Here is a 16,441-nt window from a genome sequence, read left to right as displayed (position 1 = left end):
TGTGCCAGGCACTCCTCTGGGCTCCAGGAGACCTCTGATAGTAGTTCTTGACAAGGACCATGTTACGGGCCATTGTTAACTGCACAGGGGGCTGGGAAGTATTTTTATTTTCTAGCCTCAATGGCAGATGAAAGACAAAGGAGAAAAGAGCTCAAATTAATGTGAAATTAATCAACCTACTTTTCTTCCACACATTTACAAATAAAACTTTAAAGCAAATTTGAATACAATTCTGACAACAAGAACTATTTTCATGGCTCTTGGAGAACGCAGATACCCTCCGGGGTTCTCCACCATTTGCTTCATCGTTTTGGCCAAAAAATTTGGAGCCACATTTAACTTCTATCTTTTTACTCACACCCTGCATCCAGTTCATGAGCAGGCCCGTGAAGCAAGATCTTCAAAATATATCTCTTCGGGTGGCTGGGTGTCTCAGTGGGTTAAGCCTCTGCCTTTGGCTTAGGTCATAATCTTAATGTCCTGGGATCAAGCCCTGCATTGGGCTCTCTGCTCAGCGGGGAGCCTGCTTCCTTTCCTCTCTCTCTCTGCCTGCCTCTCTGCCTACTTATGATCTCTGTCAAATAATAAATAAAATCTTTAATATATATATATATATATATATATATATATATCTTCATCTTCACTGCTACCCCCCTAATCCACGCACCCACCACCTCTCATCTGGCCCTGTTACAACAGCCTCTATCCTGAGCTCCCTGCTTTCACTCATGCCTCCCACCGTCTATTCTTCACAGCACAGCCCGACTGATCCTCTCAAAAGCGGATATGATCATGCTAATCCCTTCTGGAACAGGCTCAAACAGCTTCTCCCTGCACTCAAAAATAAACCTCATGAAGAAAGGATGATCTTTCCAATAAGCGGTGCTAAGTCAAATGGCTAGCCATATTTGTGAAACTGAAGCTTGATCCCTACCTCACTTTACACAAGGAAATGAAATCCAGATGGACCATAGACCTAAATGTGAAAGTTAAAATAATAAAGTTGTAAAACAAAAGCCTAACGAAGATCTGTATTAGCTTTGACTAGGAAACGATTTCTTTTTTTTTTTTTTTAAAGATTTTATTTATTTATTTGACAGAAAGAGAGGTCACAAGTAGGCAGAGAGGCAGGCAGAGAGAGGAGGAAGCAGGCTCCCCGCGGAGCAGAGAGCCCGATGCGGGGCTCGATCCCAGGACCCTGAGATCATGACCCGAGCCGAAGGCAGCGGCCCAATCCACTGAGCCACCCAGGCGCCCCTAGGAAACGATTTCTTAGGCAAAACACAAATAATAAAAGAGCTACATTAAAATTAAGAACTTTCCCCCCAAAAGACACCATTAAGAGGATAAAAAGACAAACCACGGAGTGGGAGAAGAGAATTGCACTATAAATACCCCACTAAGGATTTGTGTCCCGCATATATAAAGAACTATGAAAAAGACAGTCAATTAACAGGAAAAAGAAAAAAAAAAAACAAACAAAAGATTTGAATAGTTACCTTTCAAAATAAGACATCCTAATGGCCCCCAAATGTATGAAAATGAAAAATGTGCTTAAATTCATGAGTTATTGGGAAAATGCAAATTAAAATGACAATGACACATCACTATATACACAACAGAATGACTAAAACAAACAAGCAAAATCTAGCTACCCCAAGCATTGGCAAGAATATGAAGCACTGGAACTCCCGTCAAAGGCTGGTGGGAGTGAAACATGACGCAAACACTTTGTGAAATTGACACTGTTTACAAGTTAAACACACATTTATCACGTGAGCTGGCAATTCCAACCCTAGGCTTATTCCAACAGAAACACATACATATACACATGAATGAACGCTCCTAACAGCTGTATTTGAAATAGCCAAAAGCTGGAAACCACCCAAACGGACAGGTTAATAAACGGCGGGACATTCATCCAGTAGAGTATGATACAGCAATGGGAATGAACAATGACCACGTCCAACACGAAAGAATCCCGCAAGCACAATGGTGAAGGAATGAAACCAGACATAAAAGAGTACATACTGTGTGATTTCATTTCTATGAAGTTCAAAATCAGTCTGTGATTCTGGAAGCCAGATGGTGGTTCTCTGTGGGAAGAGAAGGGTGGCTGGGAGACGGCACGAGGATGGGGAGCTGCTCAAATTCTGTTTCTTAAGCTTGAGTGCTGGTTACACAGGTATATTTGGTCTCTACACTTGGGATGTGTGTATGTTTCTCTGTGTTTGTTATCCTTCAGTTAATAGTTTTCCTTTTTTTACAATCCCATACGCTAAAAAAAAAAAAAAAGTCAAACTGCAAAAATCCGAATAAAACAGCATACAATTTATGTTCAAAAGCGTCCTCCAAGCCTTGCATGGTTTCGCCTGGCTTCTTGACCTTCCTTCACCTCCTGCAGCTCCCCCCGGCTCACCAAGTCCAGTCTCTGCCTTCTACCTATTGCTCAGATACACAAGACAAGCTCCCACCTCAGGCCTCTGCACCTGCTCCCTTTGTCCAGCATCTTCTCCCTGCAAGCTAACACATGCTCACTCCCTGATTTATTCAGAATTCTTCCCAGCTGCCATCTCTTCAGAAAGGCCTTTCTGATCACTCATCTAAAACAGAGAGACACACATCATCTCCGTGGTTACCTGCTTTATCTTTCTTCCCAAGGCTGCTGTTGTGTTATTTTCCTGCCCCTGCTATAACGTGACCTTCATGAGGGCAGGAACCTTTCCTGAGTTATTCACTGTGGTATCACCGGTGTCTAGAATAGGGTTTTGTTGAATAAACGAATGAAGGAAATTCAAGCGTGAGGATAGTTTCTCACTTTGCCTCTTTGCCTCTCCTGTGCCTAGCATAACTCTTAGCCCACAGCAGATGCTCAATAAACATTTAATTGCTTTGGAGTTGAATTAAGAAATTACCTTGCCAACCAGCCCTTCTGTGGAGGACCACAAGGCCTTTTGCGAACACTGTCTGTTGCCATGCTGTGCTCTGAAAAACAATCCTACGATTTGCATTTACACCGTAGATCCCATTCTCACTTAAAAGACACAAAACGAACCATGAAAAGACAGATCAATGCAATGACTCAACATGGCTGAAACCTAAGGGAGTAAGCAAGCAATGCTGTTGTCGGGCTGAAAGCTTCCCGCAGAGATGAATCTTGAGTGGCTGGGAGTGCGAACATGCTAGAACACCTCTTTGCCGGATAACAAAGGCTCCCTTGCCATAGGCGCTGTCATAACTCTTGGAGCCTTCAGGAGAAGTGACAGAAAGCCGGTTTTTCTCGGAAGCCCCCCTGATTCACTGCTTTTCTTTGTGTCCCATATCACTGGGTGTCAGTCAGACTCAGTGGAGCTTGTGGAAAAGATGGCAACAAGAGTGACCAAGCTGAAGCCACCATTGTGAGTGGAGCATTCAGAGTGCAAGCAGAGGCTGGCAATGACCCCCACACCTAGGGCCCTCCAGAGAGCAGGTGCTGGAGGTGGTTCCCAGCTTCTCCTGGTTCCCCAGGTACCTGGCAGGCCTAGATAGTCCTTGCTCATGGGAAAACCAGAGCAGACCTGTGTCTCTGCCCCTTCCTCCATCACAGCCTTAGGAAGTGGGGGGAAGGAGCCCCCTGCCCTGCCACTCCTTCTTCCCCCAGCAGCACCCTCCTCTCCTCAGGAGCTCGGTGCTCCCCCACACTCACCGTTCTAAACCTGCTCAGTGGAAATGATCCCAGACCCATTCGTATGAAGGTGCACGAACGGATAACTGCTTAGAGGGTTTCAGTTGATGGTATGTCAGTGCAGACTTTTGAGGGACCCAAGGGAACTCATTGTTTACTCTCTGAACCTCTTCTATCTTATTTACCTGCTTTTACTGTAGTCCTTTCCTCCCACTCCTTCAGACGCAAATCTTTGTTGCTCCTCACTGCTCTAACCTGGAGCATGGAAAATGGCTGGCCCGTCTGAGTGCACACTGTGGAAAGCCCAGTGCCATGCAGCCATCTTCCAGAAGCCATGGGTGTTTAGTTCATCCTTTGCCTGACGCACAGTAGAAGCTCAGTAGGTGTGAGCTGGGGATGCTGAAGGCCCTTGGGGCCAATGCCTTTCTTCCCACTTCAAGTGAGCACAGTGTCCCAGTCCTCCCTAAGCTGTGACAGAAAAAAAATTGTTCACTACTTCCCTCATTTCAGAACTCTCTGAAAGAGCTCCTCTCAAACAGGTAAATCCATGTTTCCGTCTGGCTTTTAAGACAAACACCACCCCGTGCCTGCCATAGTTTGGGCTCATTACCTACCCTGTTTTCACCCCATGGATCATACAGGTGAAAAACCTACGGAAGGGAGAGGGGAGATGAAAAATTCAGAAATATCTCTCTTTTTTTATTTTCCTTGGAGTTTTTAAATTTGAAAAAATATGAAATTTTTAGAATAAATAAAACAGAGTAATGCATTCTTCTTTATGGAGTAAAAGATTCTCACTCATCTCTTCAAGTCCTTTCACTGATCCTTATGGAGAAAACCTTTACATAAAATTAGTAGCAGGTACTGCATCTGAATTAGGGTTTTGCCAAACATCCTTTACCAAATTGCCCCTGGGAAAGCAACTGTTTGAGGATTTAATTTATTAAATTAAATTTATGAATTTATTAAGAAAGAAAGAAAAATAACTTGGTTAGCCGTTTTCAGTAAGGCTTTAAGGTCTGTGAAGAAGTACCAACTGCTCTCTATAGAGATTTTAGGGAAGGAAGGGGCAGTTTCTGGGTGGGAATCATCAAGGAAGTCTCCACCTCTCACACCTGAGTCTGTGAGCTGGGCCGATTTCCACCGGCAGAGCTGGACAAAGCCCCGAAGGCAGAAGACACACCAGGAGCAGAGATGGCCTGGTGAGAAACCACAACACGTGTTCGGGGCCCAATGTTTTTCCAGGCAGGTCCTTGGGGACCGAGTTGGTGCGAAATGCTGGCGGGTGACAGGGCGGGGAAGGGAGACCGCTTGGCCAAGCCCGCAGATTGGCTACGACTGATGGCGCATCAGCCCTAAGGCAGCGTGGACTGCAGACAAACCGCGGCTTGCTGTCCCCCTGCTGCCAAGGAGACCAGGACAGTTGCTGACTGCAAGACGCATCCTGATTTCAAAGATGCTCAAATACCTCCCCCCAAAAAAGTGTCTTTAGAATCGATGAAATACTGCAGTAAGCGAGGAGATGATATCACGAAGGAAGCACAAAGGGCAATCTCGGTGACACGAGTGGGTCTGCCTTAGCACAGGACTTTACACTGATGTTGCGGGCTTGAGCGAGGCTCCCAATGCCTCCCGCGGAACGGCTGTGCCCTTGACCCCTCCTTGGTCTCCCCGCCCCAGCCTGGACAGCGGCTCACAAACACCCCTGCAGAGCGGGCGAGAGGGCCCCAAGGAAGCATCTCTACTGTTTTCTCAGAGCAGACGGCCGGACCGTGAATGCCCTGAGAGAAAGCAGTGGGCGTTCAGCCTCCTTGTTCCACTGTCCGCAGTTTATGGAAATTGACGTGGGCAAAGGGATGTTTTTTAATGATGTGCTTCCTAAGGGAACGGGGGAGCTTTTTACTGATTTGCATCCTTAGGATAAAAAAAGAATCTTCCCGAGTTTCGGCTTTGAAGCCCAGAGATATTTGATAATCATCAGTAGACAGAAAGGGGGAGCTGTGGACCTTAATTTCCAAACATCCCTCCAGAGCCACCGCTTAACGCCAACACAGGCATGCACTCATACACTCACACACACAGGCATGCACACACACACTCACACACACAGGCATGCACTCATACACTCACACACACAGGCATGCACTCATACACTCACACACACAGGCATGCACACACACACTCACACAGGGAATGCTGAGACACTTGCAGGAGAAAAAATAGATATTATTTTTGATCCTAAGATATTGGCTGTCACAAGATTTTCAGCCATAATCTAGAAACGGTTGGCTTTCAATTTACTTGACGCAAGTTTCTGCTAGCTACACATTTGTCTACAGTGGTATTAGAAGGAGCAAACCAAGAACTTACATGCATATTTTATTAGTAGATAATTATGTTCCTTATAATTGGTTTCTAAATCAGACCATTTCACACAATTATGGTGTTTTCTTTGCCTGTTCCATCAATCGAAAAGAGAGTAAGGAAGTTCTTTATTACCGAAAAGCTATATTCTTAACCTCTATCATGGAGTGAAGGAAATACACTAAAATAAAAATACAACTATTTTGCATACGTAGAATATCCCCTGTTAAAATGCATCATAGATTCAAAAGGAAGAAGAAAAAAGACTAATAAGACAGATGTTTCTAAATATAACAGGAGAGACAAAATACCAAAAGGGGAATTTGATGGTGGGGGTTGATTTTAAAAATCAACAATGAAGTCATGCTGTTTAAATGCCAAAATCATTTTTCACCCAAATGAAAAAAAAAAAAAAAAAAAAACTGGGTCGTAATGAAGGCCACAAAATAACTGCTAACAAAAGAGCTCCATGAGCCCTGAACTCAGATAAATCTAAGTTTATTCCTTCATTGAGTCAACAGACATTTCCTGAGTGCTCTGTGGGTAGGAAGGACACAGGACTGAGGAAAAGAGGCTTATTGCTGCTGGAGCTTAGCGCTGACCCCTGGGTGCCGTTCTGGGCTGTTCTGGGCTGACGTGTTCTCTCTCCCTCCCCCTTCTCTCCCCTACCTCTCTCTTACCTTCCTTCTCACTCTAACTCTCTCTCTCTCTTTCTCTCACCCTCTCTCTCTCTCATTGGCCCTCTCCCCCCAACACACATATGCACACATACACACACACACACACACACACACACACTTGGTGAGGCTAAATGCTGGTGGGGAGCAGTCAGTGAATGCTGCAGGGCAGGTTCTCAGTCAGACTGGGTAAGGCAGTAGCTAAAAACACAGACTCTGCAAAGCCCACCTCTACTAACTAACTTTGCGCAATAAACTCTCTAACTCTCTGTGCTTCAGTTTTCCCATTTGTAAAATGGTGATAATACAAGCACACCTACCTCATAAGGATGTTGTGAGGATTCCATAAATTAATATATGTAGAGCACTTAAAACAATGCAGGAATGAATGAATGAATGAATGAATGAACAAATAAGGCAGGAGGACACTTTTGGAGGTGAGGGATATGTTTATAGCATTGATTATAATAATTGTTTGATGGATGTATACTTTTTTTAAAAAGATCTTATTTATTTGTCAGAGAGAAAGCACGCACACAAGCAGGGGGAGAGGCAGAGGGAGAGGCAGGCTCCCCGCTGAGCAGGGAGCCCCCCTGATGCAGGGCTCAATCCCAGGACCCTGGACTCAGGACCTCAGCGTAAGGCAGACGCTTACCTGACTGAGGCACCCAGGCGCCCCGCATGGGTATATACCTATCTCCAAACTCATCAAGTCGTGTATGTTAATTACATACAGCTTTTTGCACATCAATCGTTATCTCAATAAAGTGATTTTTTTAAAAAGTGCTGGGCATGGTGAGGGCATTATCATAAGTGTTGGCCATTATTATCATCCTAAACCTCTTTACAGCGTTCCTTCAGGGTAAAAATGCTGTCATCCAGCTTCCTAGCAACCCCGTGGCCCAGCCTTGGTCGGTAGCAGATGCTATGTGCGATTCCTGGAGTGTGAGTCCCTTCCTGTCGCTCCATGCCCAGAGCACAGAGGGGCTCTCCTGCCGGAACCTCATAATTCCCAGGTCCTCATTTGGAGGAGGACAACCTTGTTCATGGGCAAATGTTTCTTACTTTATAATTTCCCCCAAGATACTTTTCCTATACTGCTAGTATCTCTCTACTTCTTGTCCACACGCTAGAGACTAGAAGGAAGTAGTGTCTGCTTCCGTCTGAAATTTGGTATTTAGATTTTATAAGTTGAATAACTGAAGTGGCATCATCTTCCAGACAGGTTTGAGAACCGCCGCGTCCAGGTGTGATGATGGGTATTAATGGTGTGGTTCCCACGAGCGTGCAGTGAGGCAGGGGGACGGAAAGGGTCAGCGGAGTGAGGACTGACTCTGACTCTGGGACTCTGAAACAGGTACCTTTGAGAGTTGCTGGAGGAAGTGAGTGAAATTTTGGCAAGCAATGGGGCAAGTATTTGGAGTGAGGTGATCACCCAGAGTAGGCTCCTTTCACCAGAGCACATGCCTGCCCTGATCTGACCAACTGATGGGGAGGCAGAGTCGGCATCTGTAGTCAGAGATGGAGAGACCAAGCAGACAAGTGGGACAAGGGAGCGGCAGAGATGCTGGGCAGGGACGGATGGGGCTAGAGGTTCTCATACTGACTTCCAAATGCCTTTTCCATGTAGGACAGCTGCCAGTGCTCAGAAAGTGCCACCAATGCTGAGCGTCCCTAACTCACAGAGTGGCTGAGGGTGTGGGGCAGGGAGGCTGCAGCTTGAGAATGGGAGAGGACAGCCTGCCGGTGTTTGGGACACCCTCAGAAGCTCCACGGGGAGTCTGACTTGGGTTTTCAGGGGCTTGCACCCGCCATCCATGAGGACCCAGAGAGAAGACAGCAGGAGCCCCCAATGAAAGAATGAACAAGTGAAGAATGAAGGTGGCAACTTCATGCCATTTTTCTCACAGAATCCAATCTTCAGATTGTTCGAAGAGAAATTTTAAAGCAAGAGAGAGAATAAAGGAGCTCATAGGAAACGCACACAAACCACACGTTGAAGGCTCACTTCCGAGGGTTCCTGTGCTCAGGACACCTAAAGGACTTTCACAAGATCTGGCATTGACTCGGGGCATTCACTTCATTCTCCGCCTTGGCAGAGGCGCTCTCGGCCACTCCCTGCCACCAACGGTGCATTACCCCTTTGGATCCCACACAGCCCGCTGCCATCCACAGCCCACAGTTGCCACGCCGTGGGTGCCTTCTCTTGACCCAGCACAGCCCTCTTTACCAGCACTTTCCTACCTCCGACCTCCTCTGGACCCATCATATGCCCACCTTTATTCACTTCTCAGCTCCTGTTCTAAACAGGAATGATATTCAGACTCTTATTTTAAAAAAAAAAAGTCCACACCAAGGTTTTGTACACCCAGATGGGTCCTACCCATCACAGTCCTTTCAAGATTACACCCTTGTTCCAATGATGCTGCATTGGCCCAAGGCAATGTTGGCTCTCCCCTGTGGATTTACCTTCAATCATTTATTACCCACGAAAGAACACTTGTCTCGTCATGTTGCGTTAGAGACACACTCATCCCTGTTTAATGCACAAAGCACCGGGCTTGGAATCACATGGCTTGTTGTCTTCCATCCACACTCCCTCTCGACTTTGTAAGTTCAGATTTAAACTCACAAGACTTCTGTGTCTTCATTTCTAAATGGGAATGGCAATACCTGCTCCAGTTGGTAGGGTTTTATGAGGATCAAATAAGGGACCCCAGAAGAAAGCCCATTCAATGCCACAGAGCAGAACAGTAGGTTTTGAGAATATGTATCTCTCCTAATCTCCCAGTTTACTCCCTGGGGGTCTTCCCAACTGTCCTCTGCTGTCCAGAGAAAACATCTGTTCACTCATTCAAAAAAGACTTGTTGCATCCCCACTATGTGCTGGGAACACAAGACAAATAGCATTAACTCTCGTCCACAAGGAGTCCGTGGCAGAGAGAATGAAGCGATACAATTGTGAATGGATGGAAGAAAAACAGTAAAGGGATACAAGCCATAAGCAAGGCATTGCTATGGGCTAGGAGGTGATTGGCTGTGCAAATGTGTAGGTGGGGCAGCGAGTCAGAAGATGTTTCAAAGAATACAGATGATAGCTGAACTGAACTCACCTGCTCATTCAGTAAGTATTTACTGAGCTCCGACTGTGTGACAGGACTGTGCAAGGCAGTGGACACATAGTACAAAAGGCGGCGAGGAGTACCTGGGTTAAGCGTCTGCCTTCGGCTCAGGTCATGATCCCGGGGTCCTAGAATCAAGCCCCGTATCGGGCTCCCTGCTCGGCGGGAGGCCTGCTTTTCCCCTCTCCCACTCCCCCTGCTTGTGTTCTCTCTCTCGCTGTGCTTCTGTTAAATAAACAAATAAAATTTAAAAAAATATAAGAAGGTGGGCCAGATGCTTGGCCTCTTGAGCATACAGTAAATAGGTAAAGAAAAAGCTCAGAGAATTTCTGACTGTGACAAGAAGCTAAGATGGAAATGAACGAAAGATGTCACAGACAGTGACTGTGACTGGGGGGGTGCAGGGCCACCTTAAACAGGTAGCCAAGAATCACCTTGGTCAAGGTTACATCTGAACTGATATACGAAGGATGGGAAAGAGCCAGGCACAGGAGAGCTGAAGCCCTAGGCGGGAGAGAGCTCCAAGAAAAGAGAATGGATGTGAAAAGGCCCTGGGGCAGAATAAGCTTGGTTGCTCTAGAACACAGATGAGTCTGTCTAGAACTAGAGAGACAGAAAATGAGAGCTGAGTGGAAGGCAAGGGCCAGTTTGTGCAAAGCTGTGGGGCTACAGCAGGACTTTGGATTTTATTCCAAGTACAGCGGAAGCCACTGAGGAATCAGGGTGTGGATAGAAGTGACATAATCAGATTTGCATTTTTTTTAAATATTAGTTTCTGTGGAAATAATTATCAGAGCAGTGAAACCTGTTAAAAGGCTATGGTCATGGCTGCTTTGGCAGCACATGAACTAAAACGGGAACAATATAGAGATTAGCATGGCCCCTGTGCACAAGTGATAGGTAAATTCAGAAATCATTTCATACTTTTAAACAAAAGGCCCAGGTCAAAACAGGGAGGAAACTGATCCAGGAAATCTCAGAATGCAAGTCACCCAATTTTGTAAACTCCGCAAAAATGACAGAAGTTGGCATTCTTTGAGTTAGAGAAATATTTTTGAACTCATTCTAAGATTTCAGGAAAACCAAGTCTGCATAAAAGCTGACAACCAGAAAATTCTTAATGTCAAATCCCATACAAACTTATCATATGGAAAAAAACAACATCTTTACAAGCAGAGCATGGTAGAAAGACATGGCCACAACAAATCAAAACTAGAATTTACTACTTCAAAACGACAGAAGATGTTTTTAAAGTATATAACACATGAGGAAAAACATGTATCGAAATTAGAAAAACTCAGAAATGAGCCTGCAGAACTCAGGAAAATATCTTTTAAAAAAAAAAAAAACTATTTCAGAATTAAAGACCAAATTAAAGACCAGAAGAAACACAAGAATGAACGGACATAAGAAATAACGCCTTAAGAGACATAAAATATAAAAAGAGGAAAATTGAAAAAGATCAACAAAAAAATGAAAAAAGAGGTAAAAAGGATTTGAGAGCAAGTAACAAATACTGAAGTATTTTTTAAAAGATTGTATTTATTTATTTGACACAGAGAGGGAGAGAGAGCCCAATCAGAGAGAGAGGCAGGCAGAGGCAGAGGGAGAAGCAGACTTCCCGCTGAGCAGGGAGCATGATTCGGGCCTCAATCCCAGGACCCTGGGATCATGACTTGAGCTGAAGGCAGACCTTAACCAACTGAGCCACCCAGGTGCCCCACACATACTGAAGATGTAAAATGAAGATAACACAAGTCTCTGAGGGAAAAAAGCAAAAGCAAGAGAACAGAATGAATAGTAAACACTGTAATTCATCACTATTTCAGAATTCAGGGAATGCTGTTTCCATGAGCCTGTCCTGGGAAACCCACCAGAGAGTGAGCTTCAGGTAACCAAAATAACCAGAGAGACAGAAGATGGATGGCAAGCAAAAACCTCTCCAGCTCATGTAACCTTCCCAGCAATCTTCTGGAATAATCTGTGTCATCTCTGATACATGGAGGAGAAATGTACCAATGGTAACCTGTAGAGTTAAGACCCGGTAAGGGTTCAGAAACGAGACAGTGTGTCCAGTTACAGGATGGTTATATGCGCTGACGGTACAGACATAGCACAACTTTTTTTTTTTTTAATGGGGATAGAATGGAGGAAGCATACGCAAAGGTTTTTTTCAGCAGTCATGTTTGTTATTATTTTTTAAAAGATTTATTTATTTGTTTGTTTATTTTAGAGAGAGAGAAAGAGTATGGGGGGGGCAGAGGAAGAGAGAGAGAGAGAGAGAGAAACTTAAGCAGACTCCCCACTGAGCTCAGAGCCCACCTTGGGGCTCAATCTCATGACCCTGAGATCATGACCTGACCTGAAACCAAGAGTTGGACCCTTGACCAACTGCGCCATCCAGGCGCCCCTGGTTTTAGCAATTTTATTCTGAGACTGTGGTGTGTGATTATGGGGTTTTAAAAAAAATAAGTAATTATGGTTTATACTAATTTTTTCATTCCTTGTGTGTTTGAGAGCCAGCAGAGTAAAAGCTTTATGGTCTCACTTTTTTATTGGCGTTATCAACATAAAATCATGAGGTGTTTTTTTTTTTAATATATGTATGCCTTTTTTTCCTTTAGTGTTGTTAAGAGGATTAGACACAAATTGACTGTTGTCCCTCTTGCAGTCCTGAAATTCCCTTTTCTCCCTACAAGAAGCCAGGGCTTCTTGAGGAAATGACTGATTCCAGGTCTGGTAGCCAGAAAGCCATCAAAGACCCATCAGGGTCATGTCAGACAAGCTGTTTACACAGGTACATGAAGGAGAGAGAAGGGAAATTAGCCAGATGGAGACCTGGATGGGAGAAGAGAGCATCTGTAAGATTCAATCCAAAAGACCTTCTATCATCATGTGTTTGGCGGTGGTGAGAGGAACGGCAGCACAGACTCCCCTGTGTGGCGGCTCCTCGTCCCTGCCAGGTGCCCTGGGGAGATTAATCTGCTCCCTGAGGAGCTGGGCCTGCGAAGAGACACAGCATACAGCCCTTAACCCACACCTCGTGCCTGCAGATCGAGAACCCGAGGCAGGCACAAGGACCCCTCAGCCCGGACCCCATGGAGCAGGCAAACATACACAGGATGGGAACCCCAGGTTTCTTCCTTTCCTCCCTTCCCTTCCTTCCAGGCAGTTATGTACTCAAACATGTTAATGACCCAGTACCCTCAAAGCCCCCAGCGTTGGTGCCCAGGCCGTGAGGAACAGGGCAAGACTGAAGGCGTGTTCCCTGCCCACACAAGTACGTGAGGGAAAAGGAGACAAGACCCAAACACCAGATTCGAGCAAAGCATTGCCGCCTCGCAGGCATGGTACAAACTGCACCAGACTAGAATTATCTGAAACTCTTCTTGGCAAAGCTGAGTCTTCACCGGCTCTTAAAGGAGGAGGCAGACCTAGACTAGCAAGACGCCGAAGAGGAGACACTTGCAGGCTGGAGAAGATCGCTGGTGGAGGGAAGGACTGGGGCCGTGGGAGCAGGCTGGACCCTAAGACAGGGCTGGAGAAAACACAGGGGGAAGAGATGGAAGAAGGAACTGCGCAGAGTAGGGCCTCAGTGTGCCGGGTGCTGTGAAAGCCTCTGCAGCTCATGCAACCTTCCCAGCAATCTTCTAGAATAATCTGTGTCATCTCTGACACACAGAGGAGAAATACCAAAATGTACTAAATGTCCTAAAGTCCGTGGATGTTAAGTACAGCTGGTCTTCTTTCTTCAAGGGTTCCGTATCAGGGCATTCACTTCCTTGCTAGCATTTATTTGTGCCCCAGAATCAAAGCTTGTAGCACTTTGCACGGTCAATTGTGGACATGTGCAAGAAATGAAAAATCTGAGTTTCCTGGCACGCTCGTTCCAGCTGAGATCCAACAAGACAACGCTCTGCCTTATTGTTTCAGCTTTTGTAATGGTTTGGCGTCCTTTCTGCTGTCTGTTGAGGGCCACATCTTTGGCATTTTGGTGCTTTTTGTTGGCAATGTCACTGTTTAAAAAGGCCCTCAAATGTAATGCTGAGGTGTTGCCTGGTGCTCCTACATGTCGGAAGCCTAGAATGCACTTTACAGAGAAAACAGAGCTTGTGTTAGATAAGCTCTGATTTCTAGTGCTGTTTGCCAGGGTTTCGATCATAATGAATCAACAATACGTATAAAATACAGTGCTTTTAAACAGAAACACACATAAAACAGGAATAAGTATTGATCCACTGAGGAAAATGCTCACCCAACCCTGCATTTTCAGTATTCGCTGATTCAGGGTTCACCGAGATTTTATAAAACAGTTACCATGAATAATGCTCAAAGGCACAGAGCTGAGATTAGAAACCAGCCCTTTCCATCTGCTTTGGGAGATGGAGCTCCATGGGACGCCTGGGTGGCTCAGTGGGTTAAGCGTCTGCCTTCAGCTCGGGTCATGATCCCAGGGTCCTGGGATGGAGCTCCCCTCCCCCGCACCACTGCCCCATCCCTTCCCACCCACCTCCCCTCCATGCGGCTCCCTGCTCAGCGGGGAATCTGCTTCTCCTTTTCTCAAAAGGGTAAAAAACGGCTGCTTAGGCAGAAGCTAGTTGTTTTGTCCTCTGCCTGTTCACATCATCAGCTCGACTTGCTGCGAACCCGCAGGTCCCCGAAGCGCTCTCTCTCCGGTTCAGAGACGGTTTGTTCTGCTTCACAGAGAAACGCTGGCTGGCAGCACCAGATTGTCCCTTTACAAACTTCCTGACACTGTGGCCGGGCAGAGGTGGCAGGGACATGGTCGTGCGTGTGGCGCTGGCCCATCGGACCTGGCGGGTGTAGGAGTGTGTGCCTCACACGGGACCCGGGGAGAAAATAGACCAGTTCACCGGGTAGGGAGGTCGGAAGCCCGCAGAAAATGGCTCTGCTACCACTTCGGGCAGACCACAAAGTGGTACCCCACAGAACGGCGATCTTTAAAGCATGCTCCACTCGTGGACCAGCCCAAACTCCTCTGGGTATTTCACTTCTTGTCCTTTTTCTTTCTTCAGCAGACAGTACAGCTTTGCAATGGAATCCTCACTGGTGCAAAAGCCTGTGTGTTGTTGAGTCTGATATATATGGGAAAATCTCCAGGATGACAAGAATATTAATTCATGTACACCCTGAGATGCAATTTCATGCTTTTATAAGTTTAATGTTCTTACAATTAGGTCCAAGTTTTCCCGTAATTCTTTTCTCAGAAGGAGCATTGCAATATGCTGTCTAGGAGGCCATTTCTCTCCCTTTAGCCATTAGAAGCTCATTTAACTACATTAAGGTCCTGCTGGGAATGTAGCTGGGAGTATAACAGAAAATCAAGACCAGCAGCAGAAAATGTTGTCCTCTCCAGATGTGGAAGTTACCATTAAATACCTTGCCGCCTCCCTCAGTGAGCACGCACATTCACACAGACACACATTGCAAACAACTTTGACTTTGATTCAATAAATAGATTAAATGATTCAATATATTCCATAAATGGAAAGGTGAATTATAATGAAAGTGGATATGAAAAGATTGTGAGCACTAATTTCATTATGATTAATATTTTATGTAAATCTACGTTAGAAAAAAATGTTTGACTTAGTATCTCACCCTCCATTTAACAAGTTATATCTACTCATACGCTGGAATGAAGCCCTCCTAACATGGCATTTTGTCACAAATGAACTGTCAAAATTCAAAATTCAAAAGAAAAAATCCGCTGAAAGATCTTGTCTCGTAAAATATAAATTATAAGCTAATATAGCAAAACAATTTTAAAATAACAATTTTTTTAGATGATAGCAACATGTATTGATTGGCCTTGTCTACAAAACAATGATAACAAAGATTAAACAGTATGAACCATGAGTGACTGTGGACTCTGAGAAACAAACTGAGGGTTTGGAGGGGAGGGGGATAGGGGATTGGGTGAGCCTGATGGTGGGTATTAAGGAGGGCATGTATTGCATGGAGCACTGGGTGTGGTGCATAAACAATGAATCTTGGAACACTGAAAAAATGAAATAAAGTTAAAATTAAAAAAATAATAATAATATGGAAAGTAACTTTACTAAATTCCCTATTTTTGGTGATCAAATTTCCTATTTTATAATTTTTTTAACTTAACCAAATAAATTGATATCATTTATCCACCTCTGGAAGGAATTACTACTCATAACCATATGTCTGTTTCTTACCAGAACATAACTGGATATCGCCTATGCCAAAAATTCCTATTCAACTAGATGTGATAAGTCCATCATTTGGAAACGAGGAGTACATTTTACACATGGAAATAACATTAACAAAGTCCTCCCTAGGAAAACCTGTTTGCTATATGACTTATGACATTCCAGCTTCACAGATAGTAAAGAATTAAAGAAAATAATGCTGATAGCAATGGTAAAAATCCTCTCAGTCATAAAGGTAGTTTATAACTTAAGAGGCTTTACAAAGCCTCCAGACATAACAATTCTAAAGCTTTAATATCATGTGGCTCTTTGTTACATAAAAAAGGGTTTTATGTATTATTCAACCTCTCTTCTTGTATCTCTGTAAATAAACAAGTCAAATAAAACAAGATATCAAGTAAGAGTCATGAT

The 16,441-nt window shown here is 44.7% G+C and overlaps 1 pseudogene; it reads left to right on the top strand.

Annotated features, from left to right (window-relative positions):
• Positions 1-10,655: 10,655 nt before the first annotated feature.
• Positions 10,656-10,755, top strand: LOC123925385 (annotated as a pseudogene).
• Positions 10,756-16,441: the final 5,686 nt, after the last annotated feature.

This window comes from Meles meles, chromosome 14 (assembly GCF_922984935.1).
Source record: "Meles meles chromosome 14, mMelMel3.1 paternal haplotype, whole genome shotgun sequence".
Lineage (NCBI taxonomy): Eukaryota > Metazoa > Chordata > Mammalia > Carnivora > Mustelidae > Meles > Meles meles.
The sequence above is the reverse complement of the archived record's forward strand: the minus strand, read 5'-3'. Positions and strand labels throughout refer to the sequence as shown.